General features: G+C 42.1%; 1 protein-coding gene across 2 annotated transcripts in view; it reads left to right on the plus strand.

Annotated features, from left to right (window-relative positions):
- Window positions 1-328: 328 nt before the first annotated feature.
- TGFBR3 (transforming growth factor beta receptor 3) overlaps window positions 329-14,014 on the plus strand; it is a 121,188-nt gene continuing 107,502 nt past the window's right edge. For both annotated transcript variants that reach the window (XM_074596862.1, XM_074596863.1), the window contains exon 1: window positions 329-574. The gene's annotated coding sequence lies outside the window, so the exon portion shown is untranslated. The remainder of the gene's footprint in view (window positions 575-14,014) is intronic.

Raw genomic sequence — 14,014 nt, forward strand, 5'->3', positions numbered from 1 at the left:
GTGGCTGACGAAGGCCGTGGGGCAAGTGCCGCTGGCCGGGGCTGCCCTGCGCGGGGTCCATCGCCGTTGTGCCCCGGGTCACAGATGGGGTTTGACCCCCGCCATGCCCCCCGGCTGCCGCGGGGAGCCGCCGCTCCGTGTTTGTTACCGGGACGACATTCCCGCTTCCCCCCGCCTCGCCGGCCGGGCCGGAGCTCAGGTGCGGGCCGGGGGCGCGCTCGGCGGCGGCGGGCACGGGGGGCGGAGGCGTCCGTCCGTCCGTCCGTCACGGCGGCGTCCCCGCCCCGCGCCCAATGGCGGCGCGGCCCCGCCCGCCCCGCTCCGCCCCGCCGTGTGCGCCGCGCCATGGGGTTACTGGCGGGCTGGGGGCCGGGCGGCGGCGCGCCTCCTCCTCCGCCTCCTCCTCCCGCGCACAGCCGGCCGGGCAGCAGTGGCCGGCACTGGGCGGCCTCGGTGAGGGCTGTCCTCCCGTCCCGTCCCCTCCCGGCCGGCCGGCGCCGCGGTGCCCATGGCGTAGCCGCCCCGCTGCGCGCCTGCCCCTCCCGGGACGCGGCGTGAAGGGACCCGTTGCCAGGTAGGTGCGGCGGCCGCGACCCCCCGCCCCGTCGGGCTGGGCTGAGGCGGTGGGTGCCCCGCGGGGATGCGCCAGCCGTCGGGGCGGTCGTCCCGCGACATGTCACCCTGCGCGGGGCAGAGCAGGGACGGCAGCGGGCGGCGGGAGGGTCCCGGGGGGGTCGCCGGCCTCCGCGGAGCTGCCGGGCTGAGAGGTGCGGGACGTGCGAGGGGCTGGGACGGGCAGCGTCCACGCGTGGGCGGTGAGGGGCTTGAAGCTGCCGCCGGTGCGGACCATGCGGGCTCCGTGGGAGAGTTAAGCGGAGAGCCGTGGGGTGGGCTCCTGGCGAGGGAAAGCTACAGGTGTCCCAGCGAAAATCATTTGGGTCAGGCTGGCTGGGACGTGCTGGGCAAGTTACTGGCACCGAGCGAATCCTTCACAGATACGAACCCCACCGTGCGTATCGGGGTCATGGTACCCTTAATGAGGCCAGCTGGGAACCTAGTAATGTACCAGCAGAGTGTAAATTTCAGTGTATGTCGGAATAATATAAAGGCCAGTATCGTGTCACTTTGGTACAGTTTCATTGAGGAGTTGTTGACCGGTGGGATTTACCGTTGCATATTTTGCAGGGGATGTATTGTAGTCAATTCACTGCAGCCTTCTGAGCACATCACTCCTAGCAATAACAATAAGAGGCCGTTAAACTTAGATGTAAATGAAGTAACTTTTTCAACTTTCCCTGGTTTCAGATGCACTTGTAATTTAAAAGTTATCGTCAATGGTATGGGAAATGATACTTCTTGTCTTTTTCAAAAGAAAAGACTTCAGGTATTGCTGCATGTGTGGTTATGCCTGTTACGCTTGCTGTGGATGTAACCAGATGTAAATCTACTTATCGCAGTTCTACTAAGCTGTAGCTGTTATAACTGAATTGCTATTATTTATTATTTTCTTCTCAAATGCATGATCATCATCACAGTTCAGTTTTGACAGAACCCTCTTCATAGGGTTTGTAACCTATTAGAGAGAGACTTGGATGAATGAGTGCCATGATTTTGTTCTAAGAAAGAAATTTACCTGGTTGTGTCTGTGTTTATACCAACCTAAGTATTTATTTACTTTTTTTTTTTTGGATGAGGCCCCCTTCTAGGAAGATGGCACAAAGTGAGAGAGCCACCTGCTTTTTGGTGGTTTGTTGGACCAATTAGGTTTGGGTTACAGTGAGCCCTGTTGCTATTGTAGTTGCATACACAGAAGACTTTAAAACTACACGTGTAAATACTACTTCTTCCAAAGACAAAATCTATTCATGTATCACTTCTTGCCGGGAATACTTTATTTCCCTTACAGTCTGCGTTTTTTCCATGAATGCCAGGGACAATGTGAGTTGGTAGCTGGGTTTTAATTAGGACTGCACAGGTGTCCTGTCAAAGTATGTCCAATGAGAGTGTTAGCAAAATGTGAATGGAAGATACTTATTCATTTGAAGAGCTCCAGTTTAACCCCTGAAGGCCCACAGGGCTTGAATTCTAGCTGGGATGGAGCAGCTCTCGCTAGGACGCAGACCTCGGCTGACACCAGCTGCTGCAGCTGCTGCTCAGCGTTCCTGGCTGGCTGGGGGAGGAAGGGAGGGACGGGCGTTGGAGGGGGGGCAGGTTGTTGGCTTCCTTCAGTGAAGAGTCCTTTACTCTGAAACTTGCTTCCCCCAATTGTTTGCTATAGTCCAACCTTGTGAAGTTTAAAGTGACACTTCAAATTTTTCTCCTCTAGCATGCTTTCCCTCCCTGGGGAGGTCTTGTTTGGTCATTGATTTTGATGCATGTTTTGTGCGTCCAGAGCCTTATCTAGTCAGAGTATGTAACTGATACCTTCCACGGGTGTGATTCCTTTTAAAAATCAATCTTCAATTTTTATTCTCTGGTATGCAAACCATCTTTTATATACCCCAGCATCTTGATGCCTACCTCTAGGAACAGCGTTTTGAAGTTAATTGCTAAACCAGCAGGGGGAACACAAAACTTTCTGTCTATGAATTCTCTCTTCCTACTGCAGTTGCAATTTGCTAAAACCTCGGGCCTATACATTTGATAGTATTTCTTTAGAAGATGAATGTCAATTTACTTGCTCTAGGAGGCACGTCTCTCACTCTTCTGAATGGGATTTCTGTCGTAGCCAGAAGTGAACTTGAAAAAACATTAGAGGTTTATTTAAGTGAAGTATCTCTTTGAAGATGTTTGAGATGAATTAATTAAACCCAAGAAATGATATTTTGAGTAATCCCCTAAAGTTCTAGATAATGAGGTAGACAAAATATTTTCACAGTAAAAATATTACTGTATCACGTTTATGATTGTCTATAGAAATCTTGAGAACTAAAGTTGAGTTGCAAAAAAGTTGTATTCTCACAAGAAACTATTCCTAGTATTTAGGGTTTCCATAAGAGAGAATATTTTTAGATATTCTCTTAGGTTTTAAGAAGTCATTACGAGCTTATTTTTGTAAAGGTCAACTGACGCTCCCAGCATGGATCAATTATAATTTTTCTTTTTGATTTGTATTGGCGTAACAATTGATTACGTCTTTTGTGCTGGGAATGCTGAATGCAAAGGCTGCTGCCCAAGAAGGTTATCTGGATTACTTACGTTGATCCATATTGCTTTCTAGCCTGTGAAGTCTGATGCAGCCAAATGGCAAATACTTAAGGTATGGGTATACAAACAGATTGCTGAACGCTAAGTGAAGATGGGAATTTGCAGCATGTCAGCTATTCCCTGGTAAGAGCCAGGGAACGGGCTCTTACCCTGCAGTAAATATGAGAGATCTTTCACTGATGGTGGGTAAAAACATGCCTGGGAACGTTTGCCGTGGACTAGCCAGTCTGCGACTTACGAGTGATAACAATCGTGTATTCTCTCAGCCTTAGGTCTTGGAACGAGTGGAGACAAAATATAGTTCAATTGAAATTAACAGTCCCAGATCAGGTTTAAAGGAAGCGATGTAAGCTCTTCTGGTTCTGCAATGGCACTGACCACATACCGAGGTGTTAAATGAATATGAATTTTCTTCCCCCATTGTTTCAGTGACCTGGTATACACATATTCCAGTGGCCACGCATTCTTCTGTAAGAGCGTTACCTGGTGTTGCCTGATGCTGAAGGTACAAAAAGATGCATGGGAAATTCCATTGACGATCACCCTCTTCCATTATTTTTGTGGAATCACAAAACTTTCTCCCTTGTATGGTTCTCTGAGATGCTGAAGTACGTAGTTTGTAAAGTCAAAGTGAGATTTCTGTTATAATGTTATTTGTAAATACTGCTAAAATTTTGCCTAATTTGTCTTAAAATTCTTTTATTTGATATCTCAAATAATATCCTGTTAACATTTAAGATATGAATTACCATGTCTTGGGCAATTTATTTAGATCTCGGAAAATACTGTGTGGGATACAGATTGCAATATCTCTGCAATCAAATTACTTTTGATCTAGTTCTACAAAATATTTGTGTATTATAAATAGGCACTGCTTCTATAGCAGTAACATTTGTGGTGATTAACAGCGGTGTGCTAGTTTCTAGCTGCTTCATGAATAGAAGCATGTTTTGCCATAAAAAACGTACTAGTGAAGAAGTAGTGCAATTGGAATTGCTTTATCCATAACTGTGGATTCGCATTTTTATGTGCTGGCAGTCATCCAATAGAGCAGCATTTCTTGCTCTCTTGCAGCAACAATTAACTCTATGGTAGCCAAAATGAAACAGATTTACACATCTCTGGAAATCACTGAAAGAGGGACTTTTATTTCCAGTCTGGCAAAATAGATTTTTTTTAAAAAGAACATCCTTTATGACCTTGAGTATCTAAATAGTCAGATTTGTCAAGTTCAGCAGAGAACATTTTATATATTGCATTGAAAGTGTTATATTGTTGAATTGTACTCCTTACAAATAATTATGACTGGCAAAATATGCTAGTTTATGATGTATTTATAATGAAGTAAAAGAATTTATTGAGGAAAATGTGAAAATCATTACTTCATATTCATTCTGTGAATAGTACTTTAAAATGAGCTATATCTGTTTATCATTATCAAATTTAATTCCATTGTATTTAGCACTTCTCTTCAATAGTTTGTCTAATTTCAATACATTAGTTGGCCAAGTTCAGCTTTTTTTTATAATTTTTTCTTCCTGTTGCAACATGTTCTAAGACTTTAGGAGTCAGCTGGAAAAGGCCCCTCATTTAAATAAGTTTAGTTGTGACCTTGCAGGAGACCTATTTAGATTGCAGGAGAAGAGCTTATCTAGAGGTCGTGGGTCTGAAACAGGTTAATTATAGAGCTAATGTGTATAGGTTGTTTTTCTGCAGAGAAGGCAATAGGGGTTGTGATACATAAGGGAATGTTAACGATTCTGAAAAAGAATGGCAATTCACTTATACCCTGACTTCCTCTGTAAGCATAGGCATTTTCTGTTGGAAATCAGTGTAGGTTCATTGTGCGAGTCAGGGACAATAAAAAAATCCCCAAGCATCCAGTGAGCTTACTGTGTAGTATAGATCTGCTGAATACGTGTATTTCTTTGCCAAGAAGCTGGAGGTGGATTGAAGACTGATATGTCCTCTTTTGTCTTATATTTATAGAAGCAATTTATTAGACTATTGCAGGATTTGACACAGTGTGACTGAGAGCTATGGTAGTATTTTATCACCAAACCAACACTTTGACAATTATTTGGGTGAAGCAAAATTGTGGTTTGATTTACAAAACAGCTGTTGTGGTATTTGAAAAGATGGGCTTTTTCTTCATTAAGGCTATTACGTTAATGGACCAGGTCACTCCTCCAATATGTACAGCTCGTGTTATGTGAAGGATTAGTTCCTCCCTCCAGTGTTTAAAATGACCAGTGTTTCCGAATACTTGTAGATCGGTTATTTGGTTCACTCCAGTGATGAGGTGCGGTGATTTCATTCTGGCATACAAATTATTTATATGAATATAGGGATTTATTGTGGCCTTCCATCTTCCTAAACTTACCCTCAAACTTACCTTTTTACAGTCTTCATGTATACGTTTAATACAAAATAATGAAAGAGAGGAAATTATATACGGTAAAAATTATACGTGAGAATATCCACATTCTGAGTGGAACATGCCAGTGATGTGTATCTTGATTGAAACAAATCCTCATCGCAGTGCTTATAAATGATAACTTTTTCATGAAAGAAGTTTTGCCTCGACCTGAACTGTTTCTCTGCCCAACAAATTAAATTACACTCGTTATTTGGCAGACGATTAGGGAGAGGGTAGATTACTCCTACACAAAGGGAAGCTCCTTTTGACTCATTCTTTTAACTGTGTAGCACTTTTAAGGTCTTCCCTATTTGTGTGGGAGAAGTTTCCTGTCTTACAGATGTGCATCTGAAAATTTAGTGGCTAGCAGCTAACTTTTGATAAACGTGTTTATCTTGTGTTCTTGTTTAGCAACCTGAAGAAATGATCTATTAGTCTACGTGCTTTCTAGAGTATGCCTTAATTTAGAGAGTAAAATTCAATACAACTCTATTTTTTCCAAAACGTGGTTTTTATAATGCATGCGCTTATCTTTATAGTACCTTGTAGTTAATATTTTAACCTGTTAATTTACATCTTGTAGTATCTTACGGCCAGTGGCAGTGGGGAGGGCTGACTTGTATCCCCTCATCCAAATCCCCTGTAGTGGGAAACGCTGGTTTTCAATCCAGTTCAATTTGCGGACCACCTCCCCCGACTCCTGCCCTCGCCAAAGAGGACTGCATCCTTATATAGCGAATTTATGCTTAGTGCCGTAGTCTTGCTTTTCATTATTACTCCTTGTGGGTTTCTCACCATTAACCCAGAGAATTTTGTGTATTTGTAGGCCATGGTTTCAAAAACACTTTTCTAAATGTATAGAGGTCATTTCAAGATTTTTAAATCCAACAGAGATTGATTTAGTTTCTTTCCTGGTAGGAAGGTTTCGGGTAGAATATTTCTAGATACAATTCTAAGGTTTTGCAGTTTAGTCTTGAAAAAATAACAGTGTCAAGCATTCATTGACAGAATAATTTGCTGAAATCTTTTACCCTGAGTGGAAGAGGCCTTGCCGAGTTGTTGGTAACTTTCCACCCTGCTGTGTCTCCCTCTCCACAAGGAGATGCCTTCCCTAGGGTTATATCTGTCTTGATAGGTACATTAGAGCTGTTATCTGTTTAGTTTAGGTGTGCAATTAGAAACTGAGCCAAATAAAACTTAAGATAAATGACATTTGTGTGAGGTTGTTGGCTGCTACTGTGTTTGTGAAGAGTAAGATAGTCCAGTGCCAGGAAACCTATTCTGTTTCCAATTAGAAACCATAAAAAAAATAATTAGGCCAAAGAAGTTTAACTATGAGGAGGAAAGGCTGTAGAGATTTGTTTCATGAATTTATGATCTTCTTCAGCCTGAAGATTCCTATGCACTAGAAATCTTTTTGTTTCAGGGCGAAGTTTTCAGAAGCAGCAAGTCCTATTTAAGAAACATGAGCCTGGTTCCTGTTAGTTGTGGTGAGATATTACTGGTTGAGTTTGTTTGGAATCTGAGTTTTATTTAAGTGTAGATTTGACACTCACAGATTTCTTGGGCTGCTGTGAAAAAGTTAACCCAATCTTTATGTCTGTACATTTGTAGAACTCTCCACCTTTTTCCTTCTCCTGCTACCTGAATGTTCATCTGGAAGATGGCATATAATTGTGCCACTGGTATTCCCTGGTAAGAACAGTGAGATTTTTTTCATCCATCTTCCAACTAGAAGACGGAAGCAGAACTGCTGAAAGTAGTGTTGTCCTTCTAGGTAGATCTTATGGGGGGGCTGCTGTGGCCGTGTTGAGGTGCTGTTATGACTCTCTTGCTTGTGAAAGAATAGAGTAACTGCGAGTTGCACAGAAAATATGTGGCTGAAGCTGGTACTGGACTGCAGATTGCTTGAGCCATTATAGCATAAGAACTGTACAGCATCCCAACACCGTGTTTCCTCCACTCCCTTTAGAGATGTTCTCATGTAGGGTGTCCCCGAGGGTTCTATGTTAAAGTAGAAAAGTTCTGATTCGGTACTGAAGTTACAGGCAGGGTGTTGGTCCTGTTAAACTCTGTCTTCAGTGCCACGTGCACTCCTTTTTGTAGAGATTTGGTAACCTCTAGGAATTTCTACTGTTGTCAAAAAGGAATCTGTTCCAGTCCCCTTCTTGTGGAAGAGTCTTGTGTACTCTTTCCACTAAAAGACTCCTGAATGCACTTCCTTCCCGTCCACCTATTGAAACCCTCCTACATCCTGATCCTGTACAAGGCTATTCTCTTGTTTACGCTTGGTAAGCAAAACCTTGCCCCGTAGCCCGTAAAGATTCAGCTGCATACCTCCTTGTGTTTGGGGGAAGGGAAGTCCTGGGAACATACAACAGAATGAATTTTATCGTGTTTTTGTAAACTGTCTCTTGCTTTTGTGCTATATTGCGCAATGATTATTCAGCTGAAACTTCCACAGTGTCTGGTGTCTTGAATTTATTTTTCTGATCTAAACTCACAGCAGTTCAAGTCAGGTGATTTAAAAAAGTGTTGGGAAGCTTAAGGGAATGTTGGTTATGAAATGATACTGGGAATAGATACCCTCATCCAAACCGGAGCTTCACGCCAGCTGTTGGCAAAATAGGTACCAGGTAACAAAACCAACTGCAGTAAACCGTTATTAAAAAGGTGGAATGGTTTCACATCTCTTATGGACTCACTTGTGTATATTTTGTGGCTTCCTGTAATTTGGCAGGCTACATTGTAATACGTTAATAAGAAAATAAATAAACAAAATGTTAAAACAAAAGTCGCATGGAATAGAGGGGCACAATTGCTAAATGGCATGAAACATCTTCCCTTGGCACTTGTCCAGTTCCCATAGCCTTTAACTGTGACTTGTTGAAATGTCCCATTACAAGCACAGCAGCATGTGAACTGCAGGACATCAGAGTTACTTTTTCCCTGGGCTTTTGATATGTCAAGATTTTTAGTTTTATTACTATTCATATATTCCCTGAAAACGAAACCACTTTGTTGTTTCTAAAACAGAGTCTGTCCCCTTAATAGTTTATGAATAAGTTACTGTTTCGAGTTCTGAATGGTGGAACTTCATGTATATGCCTTAGACACAGGCATTAAAAAAAATCCATACAAATTTTCAACCCCACATTAATATTTGCTAACCCTATTAGTCAGCTTTCTGACCTGTATGTGTGCAAATCACGCAGAATTGACAGAGGATAAATGTCATCTAATAAAAAAGAAATCTGCAAAATACATATTTAATAGAGCTAGGGTTATAAATAAACTCTCTCGAAAACTGTTCTATTCCTAAGTTTATAGAACTGCTCATGTAGTTAACCATTTGTGATTTTTTTTCTTACTGAGCTTGGATATACTGGATGACAAATGAGTGCCTTTTTTTTCTTATGCATGGGATGCATGTATTCATTGCATTCGCATAGGGAACCAACGAATAGGAGGAAAACTGGTTAAATAAGTTAAATGGTTGCCATGCGTAAAACAAACAAACAAAAAGTGAAAAAGCTTTGGCTGTGAAGGCCTTCTTGGATGGCCTAGAAACTTGAGTTCACGTTGCTATGGCAAAACAACACAAAGGGACAGATCCTGCTGGCTTCGCTCAAGTGTCCCCATTCACTTCGGTGGGACTTGTAATGTGACTTAGAGGAAGATGATTTCTGGCTCGCTTTGGTAGAGAAGTGTTTGTTAGTGTTGTAGAGAGCTGTGCAACCTCTGGCACCATGCATGGAAAGAGGAGGGAATTACCAGCGTCCATGTCGATAAGGAGGAGAGGAAGTGGAAGTTATTCTTCAGGCAGTAAAGGAAAAGGTTAGACAACGAGGAGGATAGAGTTAAGGCAAGGGAAGAACTTGTATGGGAAAGGTAGGTGGTGATTAAAGAAACAGATGGTGAGTATTGGGGAAAAGGCTTAAGGAAACAGAAATAAAAGAGGAAAATAAAGCAATAAGAACTCAATTCAGCAGTAAATGTGGCAAAGTCCTGTGCTGTAGAAGCCTTTAATGGGAAACAGAGACACCCCCGTGGCTGTGGCCACCTGCAGGCATGTATATTGCTAGGTTGGACTGTGTAGAGCAGCTTTGAAAAAGTAGGCAAAAATAAATTTGCCAGGAGAAGAAAAGTGGGTAAAAATTCAAGCTTAGGAGACCACTGATCTCAAGAAGAGTAATATATAATAGGTATTTTGCTAGAGGTACAGTGAGTAGAAAGGTACTCAAAGGTGTTCTGAAGACAGAGCTCAATGCTAGGGCTTATATTCAGTCATTTTCATTTTACTTCAAGGACTTTAAAGCAGAGTCCTGTCCCCTTTTGGGAGAGCAGTAAGCAGGCGTGGGGATGGATGCCTTTCTGCTGGTGACAGAACAGCGCAGAATGCTGATGTCTCAGGAACAAGTCATCCATAGACCACAGAGACTTCTGTCATGGGAGCTCCTGTCAGCGAGGGCTGGGAAATCCTTAGGGTAAAGGTGGTTTTTTTTAAAAGTAAGCAGCATGCTTCTAACTTCTGAATTCTGTGGTCATGTTGTAGTATTAAAGGTGATACTTAATTCAAAGGATAGCTTTAAAAAAATCCACAAAAGACTGGGATTCTGAGGAAGACAAGTAGCAGATTTTTACAAAGAAGAAACATTTCAGTTAATGAAAGCTTCAGTAGTGTACTGAAGTGATCTGTGTTTTGTGCTTACTGCTGCTGCCTCTAACAAAGTCAGATTTTTTTAAATACCATCGAGTTGAGCGTTTGTTGTCCTCTAGCTTGGAGTAGCAATGAGATCTGTCCTTCTGTGGCTGGCCATGCTCACAGGCTGGTCGGCGCGTCCCAGTGTCCTCCAAAAGCCTCCTATTTTTCACTGGTCTCTAGCTAAGCTTTATGCATTAAAATTCTCATGGACATTAGAGGCTCCTACTTTAAACCAAATTAAAACCTTGTACCTTCCTCCTCTTCTTATCCTTGTGTACTTCAAAATGTGTTTCCCCCCTTCCGCTCCCCAAGTCTTCTTTCAAACCTAATAAAATCCAGTAGTAGTAAGATCCTTCCTGATGTTCCCAGTAGTGCTCCTTCCTGATTGCATCTGCAGAATTATACTTCTCAACAAAACAGGCTCTTTTGTGCTTTTTAGACCTTCACTTTTATCAGGACTAGTGGCCTTTATGACAACAAACGTCAGTGAAAATGACCCCAGCAGGCCGTGCCTCTTAGAGTGTGCAATGGCTCTGGCTGCAGACACTCTCTTTTGCCAGCCTTTCTTGCAGCCTGTAGTAGTATAAAGCACTGGCCTGAAAACAGTATGTTTAGTAAACCCAAAGCTCTCATGTCATCTTCTCTTCCTCTTCCTCCTTAGGATTTGTTGGTTATACTTTTAATATGCCCTTTTGTGACCTCAGTTACAAAAATAGCTACCCAGATATACCCCAAAGGAGAAGATGATTCTCTTGGAAATTTCTTTTGAATCTCAAATTGACTAGCAGTTTTGTTTACTTCTTGGATAAATAGTTTAGGTTCCAATCCCTTTGCACAGCTTTTTTCTTATTTCAAAGGAAGTGTCCCTGTATTCTGTGGGCTGCCTCAACTTTTCCTAGTTTTCAGGTTTCACATGTTCTTCTAGTGACAGCAGGTTTCACACTGAAGCAAAATCTGGCATGTTTTGCACCATACCTGAACTTTTCTCACCTACTTTCTTATTCGTTTCTCTTTGGTACTGTCAGATAATAGCAGCTTCATAGCTGACTTCCATCACAGTTGAGGATGAACAGGTTTTCCAGAATACTGACAAACTGCCTGCTTAATGGGTTTATTCTTAAATGAATTGTTAGTAGCATTTTTGCCTGTGATTTCTGACTTGAATTGCTGCTGTATAGCCGGCAGTCTGGATATCATCCATCCCAACTTCCCAAAAGTCTCTGTCAGTTTGTCACCTTTTCACATTATCTTTCATTTGCCCTCCTTTTTAAATTTGTGAATGCTTATCTTCAATCAAGTGAGCCCTTTCTTTAGAATGATCTTCCTAATTTTCATTTAAGTCTCTGTTACTCACCCTTCACAAGCTGGCAGAGTTGGAGTAGAAGCCTAGGGCTTTTGGATCGCATACTGCGTGCTCCGGGTTATATGAGTTATACCTTGTAAATGTTATCGGTCAGTGGGTTGTGCTAGGAATCAAATCATTTTAGTTTTTACATACAGATGCAAATGTGTATGTATTCTCTCTCCCTTTTAAACCATCTCTCCCAAATCGAAGTCGAATTAAAACTTGGCCTTTTAACGTACCTAGGGGGGTGGCATGGAATGGGATTCTCAGCCGCTCTCAGCAGCATCACTGTACCTCCAGTTCTTTCCATGTGCTCCCTATTTTGCATGACTGTGTGCCTTATAAAAATGTCACGGAAGAATGAGAGGTTTGTGCTGATGGACGAGTGATTTAAGTAATGTATTTTCCTACTTAGTGTATTACTGAGTGTTTGTGCTGTAGCTGCTCTTTTTCTGGTTTCTTTTTTGTTCATTGCCCATTTCCACATATGGTATCTTGCAGGACATTACGATGGTCTATTACAGCTAACACTGGCTAGAAACCTCATGATTTTGCTGTATTTGATCACTTTTCTTTATGGCAGCATTTAAAAATTGAGTTAGCAACCAAATGCTCTCGCTGAGTAGATTTAGATTTCTTTTCATCTAGAGAAATAGCAACAAATGATTCCAGCTAATGTTTGACTTCCCAAATGATGTTCAATATCTGTCATAAATTCCTTATGGCTTGCTGTTTTGGCATTAAACCTGTTTGATTTGGATTTCCATGTTCAAAAACTTCTGTGTTAAAGGATTGTCCAACGCTCTTGTCAGCAATTTATTATTTCTGCTTAATAAAGGTTGGCCATAATTTACCACAAAGCTCAGTATCCCTCATGGATTTGAGGGTTTAGCTATATAACCTTACACTCTTGGGGGACATGAGAGATATCTAGGAACTCATTGAATGCTTCCAGTAGGTTCAGGATGAATAATTTTTACAAGCCTTGTAAATTGCCCAAGGAACCCATCATTTTCTGAGGTTTTTCTGTTTTGAGCTGTCTGTAGCATTGGTTTTGTGTGTGTCTTAATGCTTTTCCAGAACTTTTATTTCTTGAAGATGAACTCATCTTCTACAAAATGTCACGGAATAAAACTTGAGGTAAATCATGCTTGTTTGGGATTTTAGGGTGGACCGTTGCAGCTTTATGAGTCTGTGTTGCTTGTCTTGCTATTAACGATAGAACTTCACTGCAGTGTCTTGTTTCCTCAGTGGTGTTGTGTGGCAGTGTTGCAGTCTCACCTCATGTTTTTTTAAATGTATTGATCCCAGCAAGCAGTGGAAAGAATAGTTTGTGCCAGAGGACCTGTAAGTAATAAAACATTCAACTTCAGTAACAGTGATACATTTTTAAGATGGAATAAGCAAAATAATACAGAACGGATGATGTTGAATGATGCATAAGTAGGTATTTATTTCTTGAAACATTTTTTTCTCTTAGATTAATTAATATTTATTCCTAAGTTCAGGACCAGTTTTAAAAAGGACAATGTGTGGAAGAGAACAAAAATGCCGTTTGGGTTTGGTGTGTGGTTTTTTTTTTTTTTGCGGCTAAGGCTATTTTGAACGTCCCAGGATATTAATTTTTGAGGTCAAGGTTTTAGGTTAGTAGGACTAAGTATTTTCACAGATACTGCCAGTCTCATATAATTTAATTCTGATGCAAAAGAATTTCCAGTTTGGGATATCTAATCATACATTAATCATACATAACTCTGTGAATAGCAGATGCCCAGTCTTGTTTGCACTGTACAAAGTGATAAGCGTACCTCTTCCAAGGCAAGAGTTACCTCCTTTTCCCCAGATTGAGTGCTAGTAGGTAGAAGATAAAGATTACTAGGTAGCATTACTGGAGTCACTACTCCCTAGGGGTTTCCTTCATTGACTGCTGGTGTCTGACAATGTTTCTAAGGCACTGGAAGGGAGGCCATGAGGAGTTACAGGGGGAAGAACCAGTTACAGAGTTTTACAGAGTTTCAACCTAAAATATCCTGTGTCAAAAGGAAACAGGAAACAAAAGCAAACGTGCTTCTTACATGGGAAGCTGAGCTTGAAAGTCAACTGCATGAAACCCCAGGTTGTGATTGATCTCCAGCTCATTCCTCGCCCCTGCCGTGTTTCTGTCCCGCAGGAGTGGGGTGTCTGGGTGCTCCTGGCCACCACAGGGGTGGGACCTGGTGGCACCTGGGGCACCGCCGGGACCGCCCAGAGGAGCTGGGCGCTGAGGGAAGGATCTGCTGGGGGCCGTAGTTCTGGCCTTGGCCACCAACAGCCCTTTCTTGGTGGGTGGCTGCAGCTC

This window comes from Larus michahellis, chromosome 8 (genome assembly GCF_964199755.1).
Source record: "Larus michahellis chromosome 8, bLarMic1.1, whole genome shotgun sequence".
NCBI lineage: Eukaryota > Metazoa > Chordata > Aves > Charadriiformes > Laridae > Larus > Larus michahellis.